Source organism: Adiantum capillus-veneris, chromosome 9 (assembly GCF_014529385.1).
Source record: "Adiantum capillus-veneris isolate H3 chromosome 9, ASM1452938v2, whole genome shotgun sequence".
Classification (NCBI taxonomy): domain Eukaryota; kingdom Viridiplantae; phylum Streptophyta; class Polypodiopsida; order Polypodiales; family Pteridaceae; genus Adiantum; species Adiantum capillus-veneris.
Genome location: NC_140939.1, coordinates 5044024 through 5065639, shown reverse-complemented (window position 1 = coordinate 5065639; position 21616 = coordinate 5044024). Strand labels below are relative to the sequence as shown.

General features: G+C 45.0%; 1 long non-coding RNA gene and 1 other non-coding gene across 3 annotated transcripts in view; both read right to left on the bottom strand.

The window, feature by feature from the left end:
- Positions 1–20781, bottom strand: part of LOC147450061 (uncharacterized) — a 75646-nt gene extending 54865 nt beyond the window's left edge. The window contains exons 1-3 of one of the 2 annotated variants that reach the window (XR_015189251.1): positions 20097–20781; positions 19817–20012; positions 19634–19719 (exon numbers count right to left, since the gene is read on the bottom strand). This is a non-coding gene — a long non-coding RNA (uncharacterized LOC147450061). The remainder of the gene's footprint in view (positions 1–19633; positions 19720–19816; positions 20013–20096) is intronic. The other variant, XR_015189250.1, reaches the window with a different exon arrangement.
- On the bottom strand, positions 4853–4925 carry TRNAA-UGC (transfer RNA alanine (anticodon UGC)). The gene has a single exon. It is a non-coding gene; the product is annotated as a tRNA-Ala (tRNA).
- Positions 20782–21616: the final 835 nt, after the last annotated feature.

The window sequence follows — 21616 nt, the reverse complement described above, 5'->3', positions numbered from 1 at the left end:
CAAATCTCGCGCCCTGTCTCCTTTACAAGCAAGTGTCCGGGGAGACCCGATTGCCAAGGCTACTGTCATTTCAGCTTAGCGGGAGGCTCCTACCCCACCATGCGTTCCTTTGGGGAGGGTGTGAAGCTAACAAAACAATGCAAGAGGTGGCAGCATAGAACCCGCTAGGAGTGGCAAGACTACTGATCAACGCAAGTGAACTGTGTGACAACGCTTCGTAGAAACCATAAAGCTGCTGTATCATTACGGGCCAGCAAGCACTCTGTTGGCGAAGAATGAACCAGAATGTGATTTGGGACACGATGGGCCTCTGCGTGCCCCGATTGGCAAATGATCACCGGAGTATAGCACAGGATCGCTTTTCCTTGTAATAAAGTCAACATGTCGACAAGGTAAACCCAATGGGCTCCCCTCAGGAGGTCTGGTCATAAGATCAGATACCGTCCAGTGGGCAGAAGACGATATGAAAAGCCACCAACTTGCTTTACTGGGTAGGGTAAAATAGGCAGCGGAGGTAGATAGAGACATATCTATTTAATGAATCGCCGACCTGACCTTTTGAGTTGGGGGCCCGGTGCTAACTCGTATCATGAATGACGAAGCGCAAAAAGACCATTTATACGCACTTCGTGCCTTAAATGAATAACTGCGAGCAGTAACGCCACAAAGGTTATGCAAGGGTCGTTGGGCTTCCCCCGCTAGGGTTCCCTTGGCTCAGCCAACTGCCCTTTCTTCTGGTTTCATGCATACTGGAAACCAAGGAAACTGAGTTGCGCTTTGCTTCTAGCTTCTCTCTAAACGCTCCGAGCGGTTCCTGAAACGCAAGAACCAAAAGCTACCGGGGCCTAGACTTCCCATTCGTCATTTGAGCCGTATGCAAGGAAACTTGCACGTGCGGTTCAAAGAGGGGGGAAAGCTCTTCCGTTCCGGGCTTACCTATCTGAATAACCAAGATCGGATATAGCTGGTTTTCCGCGAAATCTATTGAAGTAGAGCGTATAACGTTTATGGCTTGAGGTAGAGCACTCAATGGGCTAGGGTAGCCCAAAGCTTGACCGACCCCAAGGAAACTCCGAATACAGGCCATGGGTTTGTACAGACAGACTTCGGGTGCTAAGATACAAAGTCGAAAGGGAAACAGCCCAGATCGTACACTAAGGTCCTTAAGCAATCACTTAGTGGAAAAGGAAGTGATCAAGCGATGACAACCAGGGGGTGGGCTTGGAAGCAGCCATCTTTCAAAGAAAGCGTAATAGCTCACTGGTCTAGCTTCATGGCACTGAAAATGTCTCGGGGCTCAAGTGACTCACCGAAGCGACGAGACCTTGAAAGAAGCTTTTTCAAGTGTCAGTAGCGGAACGTTCTGTCAATCAAGGAAAGTTGTTGGTGACAACACCTGGAGATACCAGAAGTGAGAATGCTGACATGAGTAACGAGAAATCATGTGAAAAACATGATCGCCTGCCAGTTCTAGGGTTTCTGTGTTCAGTCAATCTACGCAGAGTGAATCGGTCCCTAAGGAACCCCGAAAGGGCAACGTCCGATGGGTACACGAAAGCGACGAAGTTGCTTTAACTACTGAACCATGCGTGTTTGTTAAACTCGTGAATTGGATGATTGGGCAGGGGGCTACAAAGTCACTCCGGCTTTATGCAGGGTTGAAACTCCCGGGAAAAAACTTCGTGGAATTGGGAGGGTGATTCAACATTTAAAATGCAAAACCAACCGTACCCCAAACTGACACGGGTGAACAAGTAGAATATACTAAGGCGCTTGAGAGAACCATGTTGAAGGAACTCGGCAAAATGGCCCCGTAACTTCGGAAGAAGGGGTGCTCTCCTATTGAAGGATTGGGAAAGTGGCACATATTGGGGGTAGCGACTGTTTATTAAAAACACAGGACTCTGCTAAGTGGTAACACGATGTATAGAGTCTGACACCTGCCCGGTGCCGGAAGGTAAAAAGGAGAAGTGTTATAAGCTTTGAATGGAAGCCCCGGTAAACGGCGGCAGTAACTCTAACTGTCCTAAGGTAGCGAAATTCCCCGACAAAGGGGTGGTTTGACAGAGATGTTCGACAACATAATCGGGCAATATGCTGGGACATCCGCCCGAATTTCAGTATCCAATACTCATACAGAACAGGATAAAATCAAAAAAATCTGGCTGTCGACAGCGCGAAGCGCTTTCAACCAACCTACGGCCTATCCACGGCTGAATGGAAAATGTAGTTGGTGGCGCGGACCATCAGCAGGATAGCAAGTTGGAAATACATCGTCTTTCGAGCCCGCGGCTGACCATTTTCGTAGCCTCGCGCCGTGCGCCCGCGAACGTAGTTCCAAGATCTAAACTCGATCCCCAACGACCACACGCCAGACATCCTTCGAGATGATGATATAGTCCGAACTTATAGGCGACTATAAGGCCATAGGCGAGGATGGCATGGAACTGAATACCATCCATTGCCGTTTGATTAACTTTATTGTGTCGCATAAGTAGCGACCTGCATGAATGGTGTACACAGTAAGTTACGCCAGCCTTCTAAGTAATTATTAGGTTTTAGGCCACATTACATGCTGGAACACTTTAAAGATCTAAGTGCACTTGTCTTCAAGGACTTAGATATGACACAATGGACGATCCGCAGGATTGGGGAATAGAAAAGCATGCACTTGCTCCAGAACATCCAGACTGGATAGCAGAGTTCCAATCCCCAGAGACTTTACATGAAGCGCCCAGGCTTACCGCTATGGCTTATTCTATTGGAACTGAGAAAAAGGCCTGGGTAAAGAGAAAGCCCAAGCTAAACCAAAAAGTTTAGCAAGACTTACAGGTAACGACTGCCCCGCTGTCTCCAACATGGACTCAATGAAATTAAATTCTCCGTGAAGATGCGGAGTACTAACGGCTAGACGGTAAGACCCCGTGCACCTTTACTATACTTTTGCAGTGACATCCTTGATTTAATGTGTAGGATAGATGGGAGGTCATGGCAATGTCGCCACCAATCTTGAAATACCACTCTCTCGTCGTTGGATGCCTAACCGCCGCTGCTGTCAGAAGCGGGATATTGCAAGGTGGGTAGTTTATCTGGGGCGGATGCCTCCCAAAGAGTAACGGAGGTGTGCGAAGGTAGGCTGAAGCTAATATTATAACAGCTTATGAGCGTAATGGTAGAAGCCTGCCTGACTGTAAGACTTACTAGTCGGACAGAGACGAAGGTCGGCCATAGTGATCCGGGAGTCCCGTGTGGAAGGGCCCTCGCTCAACGGATCAAAGGTACGCCGGGGATAACAGGCTGATGACTCCCAAGAGCTCTTATCGACGGAGTCGTTTGGCACCTCGATGTCGACTCATCACATCCTGGGGTTGAATAAGGTCCCAAGGGTTCGGTTGTTCGCCGATGAAAGTGGTACGTGAGTTGGGTTTAGAACGTCGTGAGACAGTTCGGTTCCTATCTACCGTTGGTTTTAGAGAACTGCGAGAAGCTTGCCCTAGTATGAGAGGACTGGGTTAGGTCAACCTATGGTGTTCCGGTTGTTGTGCTAGTAATAGCGCCGGGTAGCTAAGTTGGTAGGGAAGAACCGTTGAAAGCATCTAAGCGGGAAATCCTTCTCTAGACAAGTTCTTCTACCGGGTGAAAGAACATCACTTTGATAGGCGAGAGATAAAAGCGCCGCAAGGACAATGGGCTTCCTCGTACTAATCTCTTTTCAAGATTCCACTAACGATGTTGTATGGTTACCCCAGGTGGGGCAAGGGATGGCACGAAAGCGCGTACGACACACACCTTAGCATGAGCACGTATAGCCGGGTGAAAAAACGATCTAAAGAGATGGGTAGCTAAAGTAGTAACGAGTTGAAATCCTATACGGGTCGTAGTTATCAAGTATTTTGCTTGCGTAAGTCAAGAATGATATAATACGTAACGTGACGTATAGGATACGATATAGGCTTTGTTTTAAAGTGTTGTTATTAAACTAGATGAGAAGCCACGCTGCAAAATAACTCCTTTTCGCCATGCATAGACCAAGCCGACGATTAAGACAAATAGAAAAACAATTACTTCAACGAAAGCTAAAATAAGCCCAATTCCCGCTATAGCCCTAGAAAAATACGGTTTCGACTTTCGTGAAGAATTAAGAAAAGATGTAAACTCTTCGATCCTTAAGATACTCTTCGACAAAAAAACTTTTTCGTTTTTAAAACAGCAAGCAAACTGACCCTTATGAATGCCAGCGCTTAAACAAAGGGTTTGGGCAGTCGAAATGTCTAGCCCATCAAAGGAATATGTACTCACATAGGGAAGGGACCCTGATATGTAGGCTTCCTATGTCTCGGGTGCTTTAGAGGGCCCGGCGTATATGCCAGTGTGGCAAGCCACCATGTCTACCTTGCTCAGGGAGAGTTCCTCTAAGAGGATTAAACGGTCAATTGCCGCCCTTAGAACCCCCTCAAGGTCGCGCCTTAGATTGGCTATGGTAGCAGCCCCCCGCCTGTTCTTCGGCTACAGCCTAAAGCGGGTAACCCACTGATTCTGTATAGGTGGTAGCGAACAGGTGCCGTACTGAGCTCTTTTGGTTAAAGTAGGTGCTTTCCCTTGGCCAGAAGAGCCTATAGAGCATGTAGCATGCATTAACTGCCGCTGTGCACTCGTCGTTGAGTCGCTTGACCAGGCCCCGGTAGCGACTCGGGGTGGCGGTTAGCCGGGTTTTCCCTAGCTTAAGGTGCCGTGCCAGGGGGTAAGGCATCCTGGCCAATGTAGTGCTGGGCTCCATGCAACAGGGAGGTTTTCATTACAATTTGAATTTCCTAGCCTAGTTATAAATTTAATGTGCTAATCTGTATACGAATGGAGACGATCGGACTTGAACCAATAACTTCATGCTTGCAAAACATGCGTTCTACCGATTAAACTACGCCCCCGCCCTCGTTTCAATAAATGAGGTGCTTTACTGACCTGCAATGTTGTACCGATGCTTTATCTATTTGCTTGTTTAGAATTTTCCGCATTACTTCCTTTGCTTCGGTTTATGTGGATCTCGTTTTCAGAACTATACATTCGGTGTCGATCAACATCTGCACATGTTAGTTACACACGCAACTCTTTGCGTACGGTTGCTAGCCAATGCATGTGATGTATTACAGTAGTGAATGCATGTGGTGTATCGCAATGGTGAATTCACCTTGTGCATCTTTCCTTTAGCTCTAATAATTGATGCCATACTATATATGTCCTCGTTTCTCCCGTACTAGGTACCAGTATGAAGTTCTCAAGACCTAGAAGATTACAATCCAAGCGTCACTAAGCTAGGGAGCAAATTGCAGCCAACTTGAAACTAGCTTATCGTCCATATGCTAGGTCATGGTTTGAAATTACTGCATTGTATAAAGATTGAAGCATACAATGTAACATCTTTGCTCACAATCTAGAAATATGTCCCTCCTGCACGGCGGCGTACCTCACATATATAGCGATAAACGAGGTCGACAGACAAATGAAATAGACATTCTTGCTGCCTTCACTTTTGTATTATTGTTGGCACTTTGCCATCGGAGCAGCAACAACAAGACTTAGCAGCATTGCATCTACAGTCCATTACCAGTTCAAGATACCAACCACAAGTCAACAGTATCCCCTCTCTATTCATGAGACTGATGAGCGATATTTGGACATAAAAGAGGCAGATATTATAATTATAGGCGACCTATCCAAGCTATTCACTTAACCCAAACTACTTTTGACCTTATCATAAGACAAAATGTCAACATAACAAGCAGTACATTGGCAGATCCCTTCAACAACAAATGTGTTCTCTTGCTCGGTGATCTTGCCCAACTACCCCCAGTTTGTAGTCACGCACGGGAGCTTTGTAACACATGCCATATCACAAGCTCGGTCCGCTGGCTACATGCAACTTTGTACAAGATGTCATGCTCTGTAAGACACGCAACGGACCCTGAATTGCTTCAGTTCTTGATCATTATTCGTGAAAGAAAACCAACCGTAGATGAAAGCACTTGTACCTTGGGTGCATGTATTATAGATGAAGCGCATGTGCATGACTACATCAACAACTCTACTACGATAATTTGTACTCACAGATCAGACGTCCAACACTATAACAACCTTGCCTTGAATAAATTGTACAATCAAATTGACATTACAAAAGTTGAAAATGAAGACGAACGTGGGTAACATAAGCCGACAAAGAGGTTGAAATTTAAGAAACTCTTTATTTCTTCATGGCTCACACAAGAATACGAATGAGACGTGATTACTGATTGGAACCATGTTTGGATGGTCAAGACAGAATCTTTGGATTCTTACTATGAAAGATTTTGGGAAATTTTTCTACATATTTCATCCTTTAAGAAGATCAGTTTTAAGGAGCAAATTGAACGATTTTGTTGCGGGCTTCCCAAAGAAATTCGAGACTACTGTCTTGAAAGGAAGTCCGAGTCTATACAACAATTGATGGGACACACGAAGCGGGGATTTACTATACATTTGGGTAAAATGACTTACCCATTAGATGAACCTTCAACAAGTCATAGCAGAAGCAATCAATGAAGAGATGATCGACCTTCTCTCACAAAAGACCAAAGAGACGAATGTTCAAAGCAGGAAAGTGTTTTGAATGTGGAGAACAAGGACATATTGCTACACGGTGCACCAAAAGGGCACAAGAATTAGGATGGCAGATTGAAAGAAGAGCAAGACGAGGCGATACTCGTTCCAAAACAGATTTTTGAATTAGCATTATTTGGCTTTATGAATTTATGAAACAAGACTTTTTGGAAGATGATTTTAAATTTTGAATAAAACTAATGTTTTATGAAAGAATCTGTTAATTCTGGAAAAAGAGCAGAATTAAGAATGAGATGGAGTAGTGACAGCTCCCGAATGAACCTGATAACGAATCATGAATCACAACTAATTCAATGGAATGAATGACTGGACCACTCTGTTCAGTATGAACTTGGTGATAAATTGGGATCCCCGGAAATGATTCTCGCACACGATAGTGCTTGAGGCGACAGATTCTCGCACATGACAGTGCTTGAGGTGACAAATTCTCGCACACGATAGTGCTTGAAGCGAATGACTACTTGCACACGGCACTGCTTGAGACGAAAAATCTCTATAGACATGATTGCAATATGGGATTAGTTAACCCGACATCAATGAGGTCCAGAATGGATCTAGATGTGGTTACTAAATACGTTGCTGGCAGTCATTATCTGAGATTTGAAATGAATATTTATGTGATTGATTGTCGTGTGATGTGCAGTGATGTGACTGTCGTCTTTGTACATGTGCTAGATGTGTTGTGTCTAGTGTGTACGTACTAACAGCCAGTGTCTACTAAGACAGTTTATGGCTTCTGTCTGTTTTGCAGGAGTAATCGAGAGCGATTACAATTCATATGTCACAAATTGATGATGTGGTAATTCTGCCCGGACACACACACGCGTGCTGACTGTACGGACGCTGACGTGACAGTAGTACGGATCCTCGGAATTTTTGTTGACATGCTCACGTGGCAGGATGTCCGGATAGGCCCGCTTTTTGCGCTAACAACTGTACGGAATTCCGTATTTTGCGATGGTTGCTTTTCGGGGCAGTTTTTAGGCCAGATGCTTTTAGGAGTTGAATGCTTTTGGAACTTTTGCTTTTGAGTTTAACTGATTTTGGGGCTCTGCTTTTGGCATCCCTTATAAGAATAAAAGAGCCCTAAGGGCCTCACTTCTCAGAGCATCTGGACGCAGAGTCTGAGGGCGGAGGACCTTGTGGGAGTTGTAATTTGCTCAAATATTAATATAAAAGAAATACCGGAAGGGGCGCCAATCTTTGGGGCCAATCTCTTTGGGCACGGAACTACGCCGGGCCGTGTCGACCAAATTGAACTATGATTTTAAAGTTGTGAAGTATTTTAAGTGATTCTCTCTTGTGTCGCGACAGAATCTAGACTTGGGGTGTCCAAGTTTGTTACATGCCTGCGTGCTACTTGAGGCCCAACCCCACGACTCCATCTTAGACGGATCGAGAAGATCCGGACCCGAGCACATCGAGTTGTTGAGGAGAGACGAGCCCAGATGGCTCACCCAATGGCTTTCATTAGGGCATCTCTTGCTCCCGACCCTCCCATGTACCACATTTTACACCCCCCCATTAGTACAGGATGGTGTCACGAGGACGTGGCAGCTATTAACTATGTCACGAGGACGTGGCAACTGCTAACCTTAGTTGTTGGTTTCTTTCCAATGATTTTTGTTTTATTCTTGAGACCCTCTTTTTAAACTTGCAAACGGTCGGACATTGTATGGCCAATGTGAACGGTAGTTTCACTCGCAGATGGGAAGTTGGTCGGCACTGAAATTCGTATAGTAAGAGGATGTCTAGGCTCACTTGAAGATCATGTATGATGTAGTTCCCCCCCGTCGCACTTAGCAAGTCGATGGATACTAGGAAGTGAACTCAATAAAGGCACAAAGTCAAGGTGGGATCACCCAAAGAAAATAACTGACAGTTGACAGCATCACCTCTTCACGCTTTGCAAAAGAAAGAGGTCACTTTCAGATGGACCCAAAAAGAGATTTCAGCTTTTAGTCTCTTAAAGGAAGAGTTGACTTCAGATCCAGTAATTGTTTTGCCAGATCTCAAGAAGTCATTTGTGGTCCAGTGTGACGCGTGTGGCAGTAACATCGGAGCAGTGCTAATGCAAGATGGACGCGTAGTAGCTTATGAAAGCCGAATTTTGCAAGGGCCAAAGAAGACTATGCAAGTCTATGAGAAAGAGCTCTTGGCCGTGATTCATGCGCTTTCTAACTGGAAGCACTACCTCTTAGGTGCTGATTTTGTTGTCCAAACAGACCATCAGACCTTGCGATACTTCTTGACACAGTCAAAGTTATCCGAAAAGCATATGGGATGGGCAAACATTCTTTCTATGTTCCACTTCCAGATTATGCCTGTGGAAGGCAAGAAGAATGTTGTGGATGATGCGTTATCAAGGAAGCCACAAATTTCAGTTGTGTCAATTCCTTATCATCATGAGCTAGATGACATGAAGGAACAGTATGCTACTGATGAAGAGTTTGCAAGGATCTTTGAACAGTTGCAAGACGGGCAACATCATGAGCACTACCTCCTCAGAGATGGTTTTATGATGATGCATGGCAGACTTTGTGTCACTAGGCCATTGCGATATAAGGTCATGGAAGAGAGTCATATCCCACCGTATGCAGGGCATCGTGGATTTGATGCGACAGTTAAAGCGGTAGACACATTCTTCTATTGGCCTACCTTGAGGAGAGATGTGGATGCCTTGGTGTGAGCATGCCTGATTTGCCAAAAGGTCAAGTTTGACAGGCAAAAGGCACCAGGGCTGTTACAACCACTGCCGATTCCGGATAAGCCATGGGAAAGCATTGCTATAGAATTTATCTTTGATCTTCTGAGAACTCCAACAAGGAATAATGGTATATCGACCATTATTTGCAAGTTCAGCAAGTAGGCCCGTTTTATCCCTGTCATGAAGAAGATAAAATTTGATCAGATGGCACGCTTGTTCATGTACAATGTGTTTAAGTACCATGGTATGCCACAATCGATTGTCAGTGATTGTGATCCTCGCATGACCAGTTTCTTCTGGAGAGGATTGTTTGAGAACATGGGCACTACGCTCAAGTTCTCGTCTTCGTTTCATCCACAAACTGATGGACAATTAGAAGAGGCTAATTCTACTATCTTAGATCTGCTGAAATGCTATGTGTCAGATAATAAGGGCAAATGCGAACAATATTTGCCTATGCTTGAGTATGCGTACAATAATACGGTGCATTCCTCGATTGGCAAGGCACCTTTTGAGATTGTTGAAGGCGGCAAAAAGGTTCCTCCCATTTTGCATACAAAGGACAAGATCTTTGAGGCAAATCGATATGTTGAGAACATGGATGAAATGTATAAGATAATTAAAGTTGCCTTGGAGAAGACTCAGGCAAAGCAGAAAAAGGTTGCTGATCGTCACCGTCGTGAATTGCTGTTATCACTTGGTGATTGGGTTTTGTTAAGGTTCGAAAGGCAAGGTTAAAAAAGATGAAGGGCAAGGAACGGCTGTTTCGTAAGCTCAGCATGCGTTACTATGGGCCTTTTCAAGTGCTTGACAAGATCAACGATGTGGCTTACAGGCTGAAATTGCCTGATGCGTGGAGAATTCATAATGCGTTCCATGTGAGTCTTCTAAGACCCTTCGTGGGTGATGTGCCAGAAGATATGCCAGATGAGGATCAGCCAGAAGTTGAGGAACTTGATGAGATCCTGGTACCTGAGCAAGTTTTGGCACATAAGGACAAAAAAGTTAAAGGACGGGTTGCAAGACGCTACTTGGTGCAGTTCAAGAACTATCCGCCTATGGATGCAAAGTGGATGGAAGAGCATGAACTGTCAGAGTCATCAAATGTATTGCAGCTTTACCTTGAAGCCTTTCGGTTACAACCTACCTATACCCCAACCCAACGTGTACAAAGGAGGGGTAATGATAGAGCTAGCACATCAAATGTACATATGAATTCAGTGTAATAGATGGAAATGACAAAAGTATGAAGGTCTCATTAAGTCATTTGTATCTATGTGTTATGACCTTTCTTGAGGATACATGCGATGATAACAGAGTGCTAACAACACAAGATCATCAGTGGCGTGTATTTATGGTATGCAATCGAGGACGTTTGCGATTTCAAGAGGAGGGTATGTCATGAGGACGTGACAATTGTTAACTATGTCACAAGGACGTGGTAACTGCTAACCTTAGTTGTTGGTTTCTGTCCAATGATTTTTGTTTTATTTTTGAGACCCTCTTTTTGAAGTTGCAAATGGTCGGACATTGTATGGCCAATGTGAACGGTAGTTTCACCCGCAGACGGGAAGTTGGTCGGCACTGGAATTTGTATAGTAAGAGGATGTCTAGGCTCACTTCAAGATCATGTAGTTTCCCCCGTCGCACTTAGCAAGTTGGTGGATCCTAGGAAGTGAACTCAATAAAGGCACAAAGTCAAGGTGGGATCACCAAAAGAAAATAGTCGACAGTTGGGCCACATTGCATTTTTGGATGCGGTCCCAATGGGGATAGATGGTCAGAAGACCAGTGGGAGCCCAACGGAAGCATTTCCTAAAAATTAGGAAACTGCTATTTTGAGCCATGAAATCTGTTCGCATCAATATCTCCGGAATGACAAGGAGAACATTTTAGAACTCTGCCGCAAAGTCAACTGGGCAACCAGTAGGGAGATTTTTAGGTGGCAACCCCGAAACGGGAAATGGCCTGTAAAAGCGCCAAGTGCCAAATTTCTATGCACTTTCCTCATGCAAGAAGAAGTGGCGCTGAATTTATAGCTGGGAGGCTCATTTTGCAACTTCCTGTCTGTCACGTGACACATCCAACCCTATGTGCCCGTGGACAAGTTACAGCACGAGAAGGGTTCAGCAGTCCAGTCAGTCTAGATTAGCAAGTGTTCTGGCACTTTTGTGAGTCTGTTTGCACACCGTGCATGCCCAGACACTTAGTGTAGATGCATATCCTCTGGTTGCACACAACATGATCATAAGCATTCCCATCAGAATCCATCAAAATTCTTCAGGGGAATTTTCCAATGCATTTAGCCTATTTTCCCTATTTTTCATTTATTATTTTTAAGTGACTTTTGTTGGGAACTAGGTAGGGCAATTTTGCTAAGATAATATATAAGCAAACCAGAGCTAGCACTTTCTGGCAGAAGAGGCAGTAGGAGCACCTTGCTCAACAGACAACTTCTCAGCAAGACCAACACCCGCAGTAGCCCTAGCGTTTTCAGCCATCTGAGGACCTAGCGTTTTTGCATCAGATTAGCCTTGGCGTTTTGTGCACAGCAGATCAGCCCCGGCGTCATCACGATGCAGCAGATCAGCCTAGCGTTTTGCATTTGCATAACCACCGGCAACAGCAGGACCAATTTCAGCCCTAGCGTTTTTGGGACAGCAGAGCACCTAGCGTTTTGCAGTTCCTCCGCGACGGAATCAGCAGAACCACCAGCGTTTTTAGTTTTCAGCCCTTAGACACCGTAGATCAAGTCCCGAACCTCGCAGATCTCACCTCCCCGCAACAGTTCCTCGCCACACGGTCGTATCCCGCGCAGTTTGTAGATTCAGCCAGGAAAACGCAGATTTCAGCGTCTGCGTTTTCAGCGCGTCGTCGTCGCATCGTTGCCATCGACATCGTCACCGACACAGAGTCAGAATTCAACAGATAAAGATTTGCAAATTTCAGCCCTTAGCGATTTCAGATTTTAGCCCGTCTCGTCGTCGACATCATCGACAAGTCCAAGCATTGTAGAGATTTGTGCAATCAATAGCAGACCACTCTCGCCGACGAGAGTGGGGCCTTCGGAGGAGGTTTTACAACGTAGAAGCACAATTTGATCGCGAGAACAACGAAAGACAAGCAGAATATGACCGCGAGAACAAAGCAAGACAAGAGAAGAGCGACCAACACATAAAAGAGTTCTTGCGACTCTTTTCTCAAGTGCACGCGCACTTTGCACAGAATCAGGAAAAGGAGACTCTCTCAGTCTCTACTTCTCCAAAGCATGACACACATGATTTGCATGATGATTTGAACGATAATGATGAGCATGATGATTTGAATGATAATATTGAGCATGATGATTTGGATGACAATGACAAACATGATGATTTGCATGATCAAGATGTGATTTCTCACAAGCATGATGAGTTGCATAAAGAAGATGTGATTGTTCACAAGAAGGATGATGTGTTAGTTGATACTTTCTCTAGTGAAGCTAACCTCATTGCAGAGACGATCAATCACGAAGACCCAATCTTGGCTCTCAAGCCTAAGTCCAAAGAACCCCCTCAGGAAGAACCAATCTTGGCTCTCGAGCCTAGGTCCAAAGAACCCTCACAGGAAGTATTATGTGTTCGCATGATTAGTACGCACGCATTGATCGAGTGTTTCATTCGTGATCGTTTCCTGTATTTTAGTCAACGTCTTTATGTGATCCCTTTTCTTAGGCGTGACATATTGTACATTGAGCACGTTTCACTCATGAATGAGCATGGATGTATGCGGATTATTCATGTAAAGCTGAAAAGTATGCATTCAAGGAAGTCACATTCCATGTCTCTCCCTTGGCACGACACAGTTTCAGAAAGAGCACAAGAAAGATTGAGCACCAAGCATGGGCATTTCCATTGTGAATTGCCACAGTTGATTGCTTTAGATCAGAAGGACAAGATTCGATCTCATTGTTTGCATGTGTGTGGTGAACGGTTTGGCACTCCGTCTATTTGTTCATCTACATTGCATGCACAGTCTTTGAAAAGACAAGATTTTTTCCAATCACTTTACATGGAATAGGTATGTTCATGTTTTTGTGTTGGAAGTGGTTTCAGGAATTTTCAGCCATGGAGATTCTTAAAGAAGAAGTGTGACTCTAGACGAAGTTGAAGCATTGAAGGAGCCACAGAAGACTTTGTGTCGCTTTCGGCGCGGCCCAAAGAAGCAAGTGTTGCAAACCTTTATGAAGTTCAAGTACCGCACGACCCACACATCAGAGTGGGCCGGCAAAGAGTCCCTTCCAGGATTCCGGATGCTATTGGCGATCTCCCTCGACGCCATACAGTTCAGTACCAGTACCTCACTTTGAAAAGGAGGGGATGTCAAGTGACACATCCAACCCTATGTGTCCGTGGACAAGTTACAACACGAGAAGGGTTCAGTCAGTCCAGTCAGTCTAGATTAGCAAGTGTTCTAGCACTTTTGTGAGTCTGTTCGAAGAACGTGCATGCCCAGACACTTAGTGTAGATGCATATCCTCTGGTTGCACACAGCATGATCATAAGCATTCCCATCAGAATCCATTAGAATTCTTCAGGGGAATTTTCCAGTGCATTTAGCCTATTTTCCCTATTTTTCACATTTTTCATTTATTATTTTTAAGTGACTTTTGTTGGGAACTAGGTAGGGCAATTTTGCTAAGATAATATATAAGCAAACCAGAGCTAGCACTTTTTGGCAGAAGAGGCAGTAGGAGCACCTTGCTCAACAGGCAACTTCTCAGCAAGACCAACACCCGCAGTAGCCCTAGCGTTTTCAGCCATCTGAGGACCTAGCGTTTTTGCATCAGATCAGACTTGGCGTTTTGTGCACAGCAGATCAGCCCCGGCGTCATCACGACACAGCAGATCAGCCTAGCGTTTTGCATTTGCAGAACCACTGGCGACAGCAAGACCAATTTCAGCCCTAGCGTTTTTGGGACAGTAGAGCACCTAGCGTTTTGCAGTTCCTCCGTGACGGAATCAGCAGAACCACCAGCGTTTTCAGTTTTCAGCCCTTAGACACTGCAGATCAAGTCCCAAACCTTGCAGATCTCACCTTCCCACAGCAGTTCTTCGCCGCACGGTCGGATCCCGCACAGTTTGTAGATTCAGCCCGGAAAACGCAGATTTCAGTATCTGCGTTTTCAGCACGTCGTCGTCGCATCGTCGCCATCGACATCGTCACCAACACAGAGTCAGAATTCAGCAGATAAAGATTTGCAGATTTCAGCCCTTAGCGATTTCAGATTTCAGCCCGTCTCGTCGTCCTCCTCATCGTCGTCGACATCATCGGCAAGTCCAAGCATTGTAGAGATTTGTGCAGTCAATAGTAGACCACTCTCGCCGACGAGAGTGGGGCCTTCCGAGGAGGGTTTTACAACGTCTCTAGTGTCATATTCTCTTCTCTCTATCTCTCAGTCTCATGTACCTTCATTCACAATGTTCATCCACTTTGTTTGTGTCCATTGCACTCTCTCACTAAGGGAACGGAAGGCTCTCCCTTCCGTAAGTAAAAGGAACCCTTGAGCACAGTTCGGAGCACTCATCTTGAGCCAAGTTCAAACATTCATTCCGATGCACCTTACACTGTCACAGGTTAAGAGCTATGGAGTGCATGCTTTCCAGTCTATGTACAGTGTGGTGTTAGGAGTGATGACCTGCACACTAGACACTGCTCTCTCTCCCCTACGTGCAGTTATGTGATGCCCCACAAGAGGGCTCTTCATTTGACTGATGTACAGCTGTGTGGTTTCATGCTTTTGTGCTGAGGCAAGAGCCTCCTTGAGCAGGAATAGGAGTAGCTAATTGCTACTCCAAAAGCAGGCATCGGTGAGGGTGATAACCTCACCGTACAGGTGCGAATTCAGCCCTGATTATGTGCTGTATTTTGACTGTTTTTCAGCCATACGGACGCCAGAACCCTTGGGAATAGTGCCCCACTGCTAGAGGGCAGTTTGGGGACTGTTTAGGGCTGAAAACAGGGCAAAAATCAGTAAATACAGCGAGCTGAATTTACTGTTTTTGGGCAGGAATCAGAGGGTTTATGCCAGTGGAAGTGAGTTCCAGCAGGGGAATTGGTTTTGGGCAAGTTTTGGGGCTGTTATGCTGCCAAAATTTGCCAAAACAGGCGGTATCTAGCTGGATATAGAGTCCCGGGAATTCTTTACCTATATCCAGCTAGATACCGCCTGTTTTGGCAAATTTTGGCAGCATAACAGCCCCAAAACTTGCCCAAAACCAATTCCCCTGCTGGAACTCACTTCCACTGGCATAAACCCACTGATTTTTGCCCTGTTTTCAGCCATACGGACGCCAGAACCCTTGGGAATAGTGCCCCACTGCTAGAGGGCAGTTCGGGGACTGTTTAGGGCTGAAACGGACATCAGAACCCTTGGGAATAGTGCCCCACTGCTAGAGGGCAGTTCGGGGACTGTTTAGGGCTGAAAACAGGGCAAAAATCAGTAAATACAGCGAGCTGAATTTACTGTTTTTGGGCAGGAATCAGAGGGTTTATGCTAGTGGAAGTGAGTTCCAGCAGGGGAATTGGTTTTGGGCAAGTTTTGGGGCTGTTATGCTGCCAAAATTTGCCAAAACAGGCGGTATCTAGCTGGATATAGGTAAAGAATTCCCGGGACTCTTCTTTGTAATCTATCCTCTTAAAGATAAAGAAATACCAAGAGGGGCGCCAATTTTGGAGCCTACAAGTTGTCGGCGTCTGCTCGGAGCATTCTAGCTTCCGAGCCGTGTGTGCGCTTAAGTGTTGGTCCCCGTCACAAGTTCCCTTTGCAAAGTACTCTCTCTCTGTGTGTGTCTAAAGTAAAGCAAAGAATTTCGGGTGAAAGCCAAAACCTATCGCCCCATGGCCGGTTTCAGATGGAGCTAGCTAGATTGATGCATTTGCATGATTGCACTACCTTGAGCATATAGACATGCACATATCCCTAGTACTAGAGCTCCACCCATCCCCATAGATCTCATCATCCACCTTAAGTCCTTTTCTTTTATTCTGTACAAGTTTGAACTACTGTCTTTTACGATAGGCGGAGAGCGCACACTGTCACGTGTGCACTTCAGTTGCGCTATGTGGACATGTTTCTACCACAGTCTAGCATGAGTCTTAGCTTAGAACTGAGCCTGGCACCTTTGTGAGCCTCTAGGAGAACGTGCATGTCCAGGCTGGTCATAGTTGCATACCCTCTCTTGCACAAAACAATATTTCAGTAAATAGGCATTACCGTGCGTGAACCACCTCTTATTTTAGCACTTTATCAATAAGTGATTTCAATTTAAAAGCACGGTCGTTGGGGCTGAATTAGTCCCTTCTCGACCAAGATTTTGCCTCCTATATAGGCAGCCCATTGGGCGCTTGTAGAAGCAGAGGACGCAAGGGAAACAAGGAGCACCCAGCCGTGCCGCATGACCATCCAGCAACCGAGCCTTTTCTCACATTGAAGACCAATGTTTTCAGCACAGCATGATAAGCGATTTCAGCCCAAGACACCCAGCGTTTCAGCTTGAAGCGCCAGCAGATTCAGCCTAGCCTCGCCGTGGTTGCAGACCCCTTACCATCGGCACCTCTAGCAGATCCCGGCTTTCAGCCTGAGCGGTGTCGTCGTCGTCGTCACATTTCCCCAACACCTAGTACCCCTTGTGCCTTGGCTCAGCACAAGGATCCACAGAACCTCGTCATCGACATAGACCCATCAAGAACCTCTCGTCGACCTAGGCCCATCAGTACCTCGTTGTCGACATCATCTTAATCAACATAGACCCATCAAGAACCTCCTCGTCGACATAGACCCATCACTATGTCGTCGACATAGACCCATCAATACCCCGTCATCGACATCATCGTCGTTGACATAGACTTGAGCAGTACCTCCTCCTCCTCGTCAACATAGAACCTCTCAGTACCTCAGTACCATCCGTACCCATAAGCATCAACATCTTAGCATTTAGTCATTGTATCAGCATTGTGCAAGGATAAAGAAATTACTTGCTCTAGCAACAGAGCAAGGGGGCCCTTGTTGGGACCCAACATTCGATGTCGTCTCTTCTCTCTCTCTCTCTCTCTCTCTCTCTCTCTCTCTCTCTCTCTCTCTCTTGTCTCTCTTTTTTTCATTCAGTTCAATTCTTTCAAGTGAAGTAAAGAGTCCCTCGTGTTTGTGTGGAGTGCTAGATCCGAGCTCAATCCTTAAACACTTCCGTTGCACCTGACACACACACATGTATACTTGATTTGTCTCATAGGCCAACTTCGACCTCACATAGACGTTAAAAAGCTCTCTCTCTCTCTCTCTCTCTCTCTCTCTCTCTCTCTCTCTCTCTCTCTAGGATGGGTCACACCCGTGAATGTAAAGGATAAAATTGTACAACAAAATCTATGAGGCTTCAACAATCATAAATTCTGATGAACTTATTTGGGTTCGTGGGAAAAATAGGTTTGTGGTCTAGAACATTCCGTGAGATCTTAAGTATGGGATTGACCTAGAGGATTTGTTGTTTTTGCTAAAACACAGTAGTCTACCAAGACCAAATAGTGGGGAATTTCAAAGGTTGCTTATTTTCACCATTAGAAGTGGTCTTTTAGCTTCAAGCTAAACTAATGATTCCCAAAAAATGACACGTCTACTAGGAGTATTGGATTTCTTTCCAAACACTCTAAGGACACTTTTACGTCATATTAGGTTACCAAACTAGTGTTAAGAGATACAAAATTCTAGGAAATGGTTTGGTTGACATGTAGACCAAATGTGGTGAATCATGTAACTCAATAATATCACCGAACTTCCTACTCTGTAGTGTCATCTTTTGGAGTGTGTTCAAGATATGCCTAGCAAGGATGTATCCATGAAGCTCTATAGCACGCAATTTCCATAGGATATATTTACGTTCGCAATCATATGTGATTGCATCTTGGACGCATGAGGCCTTATGCACAAGACATTAATATGGGTGAGAAAATTGATAAGAACATTGCTGGCAACAAATCTTGAAGAAAAGGGAGTACATGTATGACAAATGTAGTATCCCTCAAAAAGGGCGAGTGCTTGATGAGACTCCTAACAAGGATGCATCTCTTGGAATGACATCATTACCAAATATACCCAACAGTGTGAGCTTACTATGAGCAAGCTATGGTTGTTGCCACAGAATGCAAGGAACGGATTCTTTCTAGAAGCAATCTCAACGTATGCAAGAGGTAAACATATTCATAGCAAGAGTCTATTCCAAAAGGCTGTCACAATTTCCGCTTCAATCCTAGTCCTAAGCAACAATCTTGTGTTAGTCCTAAGTAAATTGTAAGATTTGAAGTGTTTAAGCCGATTCCAACCTTCCAATGAAGGTCACTCTTATTGAGGTGACCACACGAGTTATATTCCCTAGTATGGTTTACTAGGTCTAAAAATAGTCTACTCCTTTCTTCTCATTTATCCCTTTGAAGGTTTGTGTAATGGAAAATTCTAACTTCTAATAATACATATTGTAAGTTCAAAGTTTGAACTATCGTTTGACAACTTTCAAGAAGTGATGAGACACTTTTTCTATACACTCGGCTGCAACCAAGAGAGATGCCGAAATACAAAGTCTCAAGGCAAACCTTCCAATCAGATTCCCTCCGTGGTGTACCATGAAACTCAAACAATCACCGAGCTTCTTGCCCTGTGGTGTGATCTTTCGGAGCCCACTGATTGCAAGATATTTCCAACACAAGGACATGTCCATGAAGCTCTATAGTACATAATTTTCATAGGATGCAAACCCGAGGCTTCTTTACATCCACGATCACCTATGCTTGCATCTTGGAGGCATGGGATCTTATGCAAGACTTTGACATGGGTTAGTAAAATTGATAAGAACATTGCCTGCATTTATATTCTCTAGTGTGGTTTGCAACTTTTGATGATAGTTTTAAAGATATTCTTCTAATCATAAATATTGCATGTTTAAACTACTGTTTAACAACTTCAAGGGGTGATTTTTCTTTGCCCCTTGATGACACTTTTTCCAGACACTCTCAGCTCAACCAAGAAAGACACCAATAGAAAGTCTAAAGGCAAACCTTTCAATCGGATAACCTTGAAAAGAAGTTTCTTTAAGGATTTGCGTTGCATTAAGGCAAAAGTCCAAAACAATGTAAGACAAAAATCCATCATGCATGGCAAATGATTTTGCTTAGAATCAGTCCCACAATAAATTAAATGCAAGATGTACCCATGGTAGCCAATCCCGAGTAAGGGAAAAGATTCCTCACCTTTCAAAGCTGTGGGTACTGTTGCGACGCATTGCAGGTTCAACAGCTAGTGCTTGGTATTGACAGATCAAGGATTTAAGTGGAAGCTGATGAATCAAAAGGAAAGGCATTCAAAGAACAACCCCATTGGAACAAACTTGAACGCGCATTAATGATGACATTACGCTAATTATGTAGACAGACATGGCTCACAACTTTGCAAAGTGATTAGCCAAAGAGAGGGGCGCAGCTGAATCCGGGGATGGGGTGTGATGGTATCTTGCGTGAGGGGCGCTACCTACGCGTAGCAGGTGTTTGCCCTCTCTCTCTTCAACTCAACCCACAGCGTTTGCTGTCTCTCTCTCTTCAATTTCGTTAATTTAAGCTGCAGCTACGGCCTCTGTAAAAAGGATGCGATCATAACCGTTGCAAGCAGACTTACATGTCGATTAAGACTATGATGTGTGTGTGTGTGTTAGAGTACCTTGAGGAAGTTGAGTAAGACATTGAGCTTCCTAAACCGGAGCCCAACGCAAGCGAGAAAGAAATACGGCGTAGACAGACGGGCCGCCGGGGAGAGGGCACTGCAACGATCGCGTTAAGTTATTGTCACAACCTCCTTTGTTCATAAAAACTAGCTCGCGTGACCCGCGTATGGCAAGTTTCGTTCGCTCTTATCAATGGTACAATGGTAAGGCCTCCAACAGTGCTTAGTCATGCCAACACAAACAATCAATTCCAAGGGATGACATCTCAGATGGACACGAAGCTTCTCAAGCACTTTTTGTGCATGTGTGATTGCATCTGAAGAGACAACCTCGCTTCGCATCTACTGAAAACAGCCCAGAGCTTCTTGGCCCTGCCCAAGTTGGGCATATCCCGCAATTAGTGCATTCCAAAAGACAACATCCCGCTCCTCAAGCACTTTTTGTGCTTTATGAAATGCACCACATTTGGCATACATGTCAACCAAGGCAATGCCAAGCGTATGTGTTTGCATATCCCAATCCCTGTCTCACCATATCATCATGAATTCTTTTGCCCATATTAGCATCTTGTGCAATGCCACATGCCTTCAAGGTGCGAGTGTACGTAATTGTATTTGGAGAGATGTCCTCTCTTTGCATCTGCTAAAAACGACCCAAAGCTTCCTAACCATGACCCTTTCCTTCAAGATGTAATCGTGATTGCATCTAGAGTGAAAACCCTCACTTCGCATTAGCCGAAAACATGCCAAAGCTTCTTGGCCCTACCCCAAGTTGGACATATCACGCACTCAGTGCATTCCAAGAGACGACATCCTGAATATGATGCTCCTCAAGCACTTTGTGTGCTTTATGAAGTGCACCACATTTTGCATACATGTCAACCAAGGCAATGCCAAGTGTATGTGATCGCATATGGAGAGACGCCCTCGCTTCGCATCTATTGAAAACAACCCAGAGCTCTTGGTCGTGCCCAAGTTGGGCATATCCTGCAATCAGTGCATTCCAAGAGACAACATCTGGGACAGGAAGCTCCTCAAGCACTTTTTGTGCTTTATGACGAAAAAAGAATCACTGAGTAACAATATCATCGTGCATTCTTTTGGCCATATCAGCATCTTGGGCATATCCCATTTGTGATTCATGAAGTGCACCACATGTGGCGTACATGATGTACGTGACTGCATTTGGAGAGATGTATCATGTGGCGTACATGATGTACAGGTGGTTGCACCACGGTTGTAGGCCACAGGCCTCTCGAAGGCATCGTCAGTGGTGCAATGCAGAGAGAGAGAGAGAGAGAGAGAGAGAGAGAGAGAGAGAGTTCTCGTCCCTGAGATTAGGCTAGAACTTGGAAGATCAGTTGCGACCATGTGCGGCAGCGATTGAGGACGCATGGAGAGAGAATCACCTACACTTTGATAATTCTTACTTCACGTAGAGGGTCTAATTCAGCTTCCATCTGAAAAGGATGGACAACCGTTCCCGGGCCTTGTTCGTAGCTTTCGTAGCTCTGTGT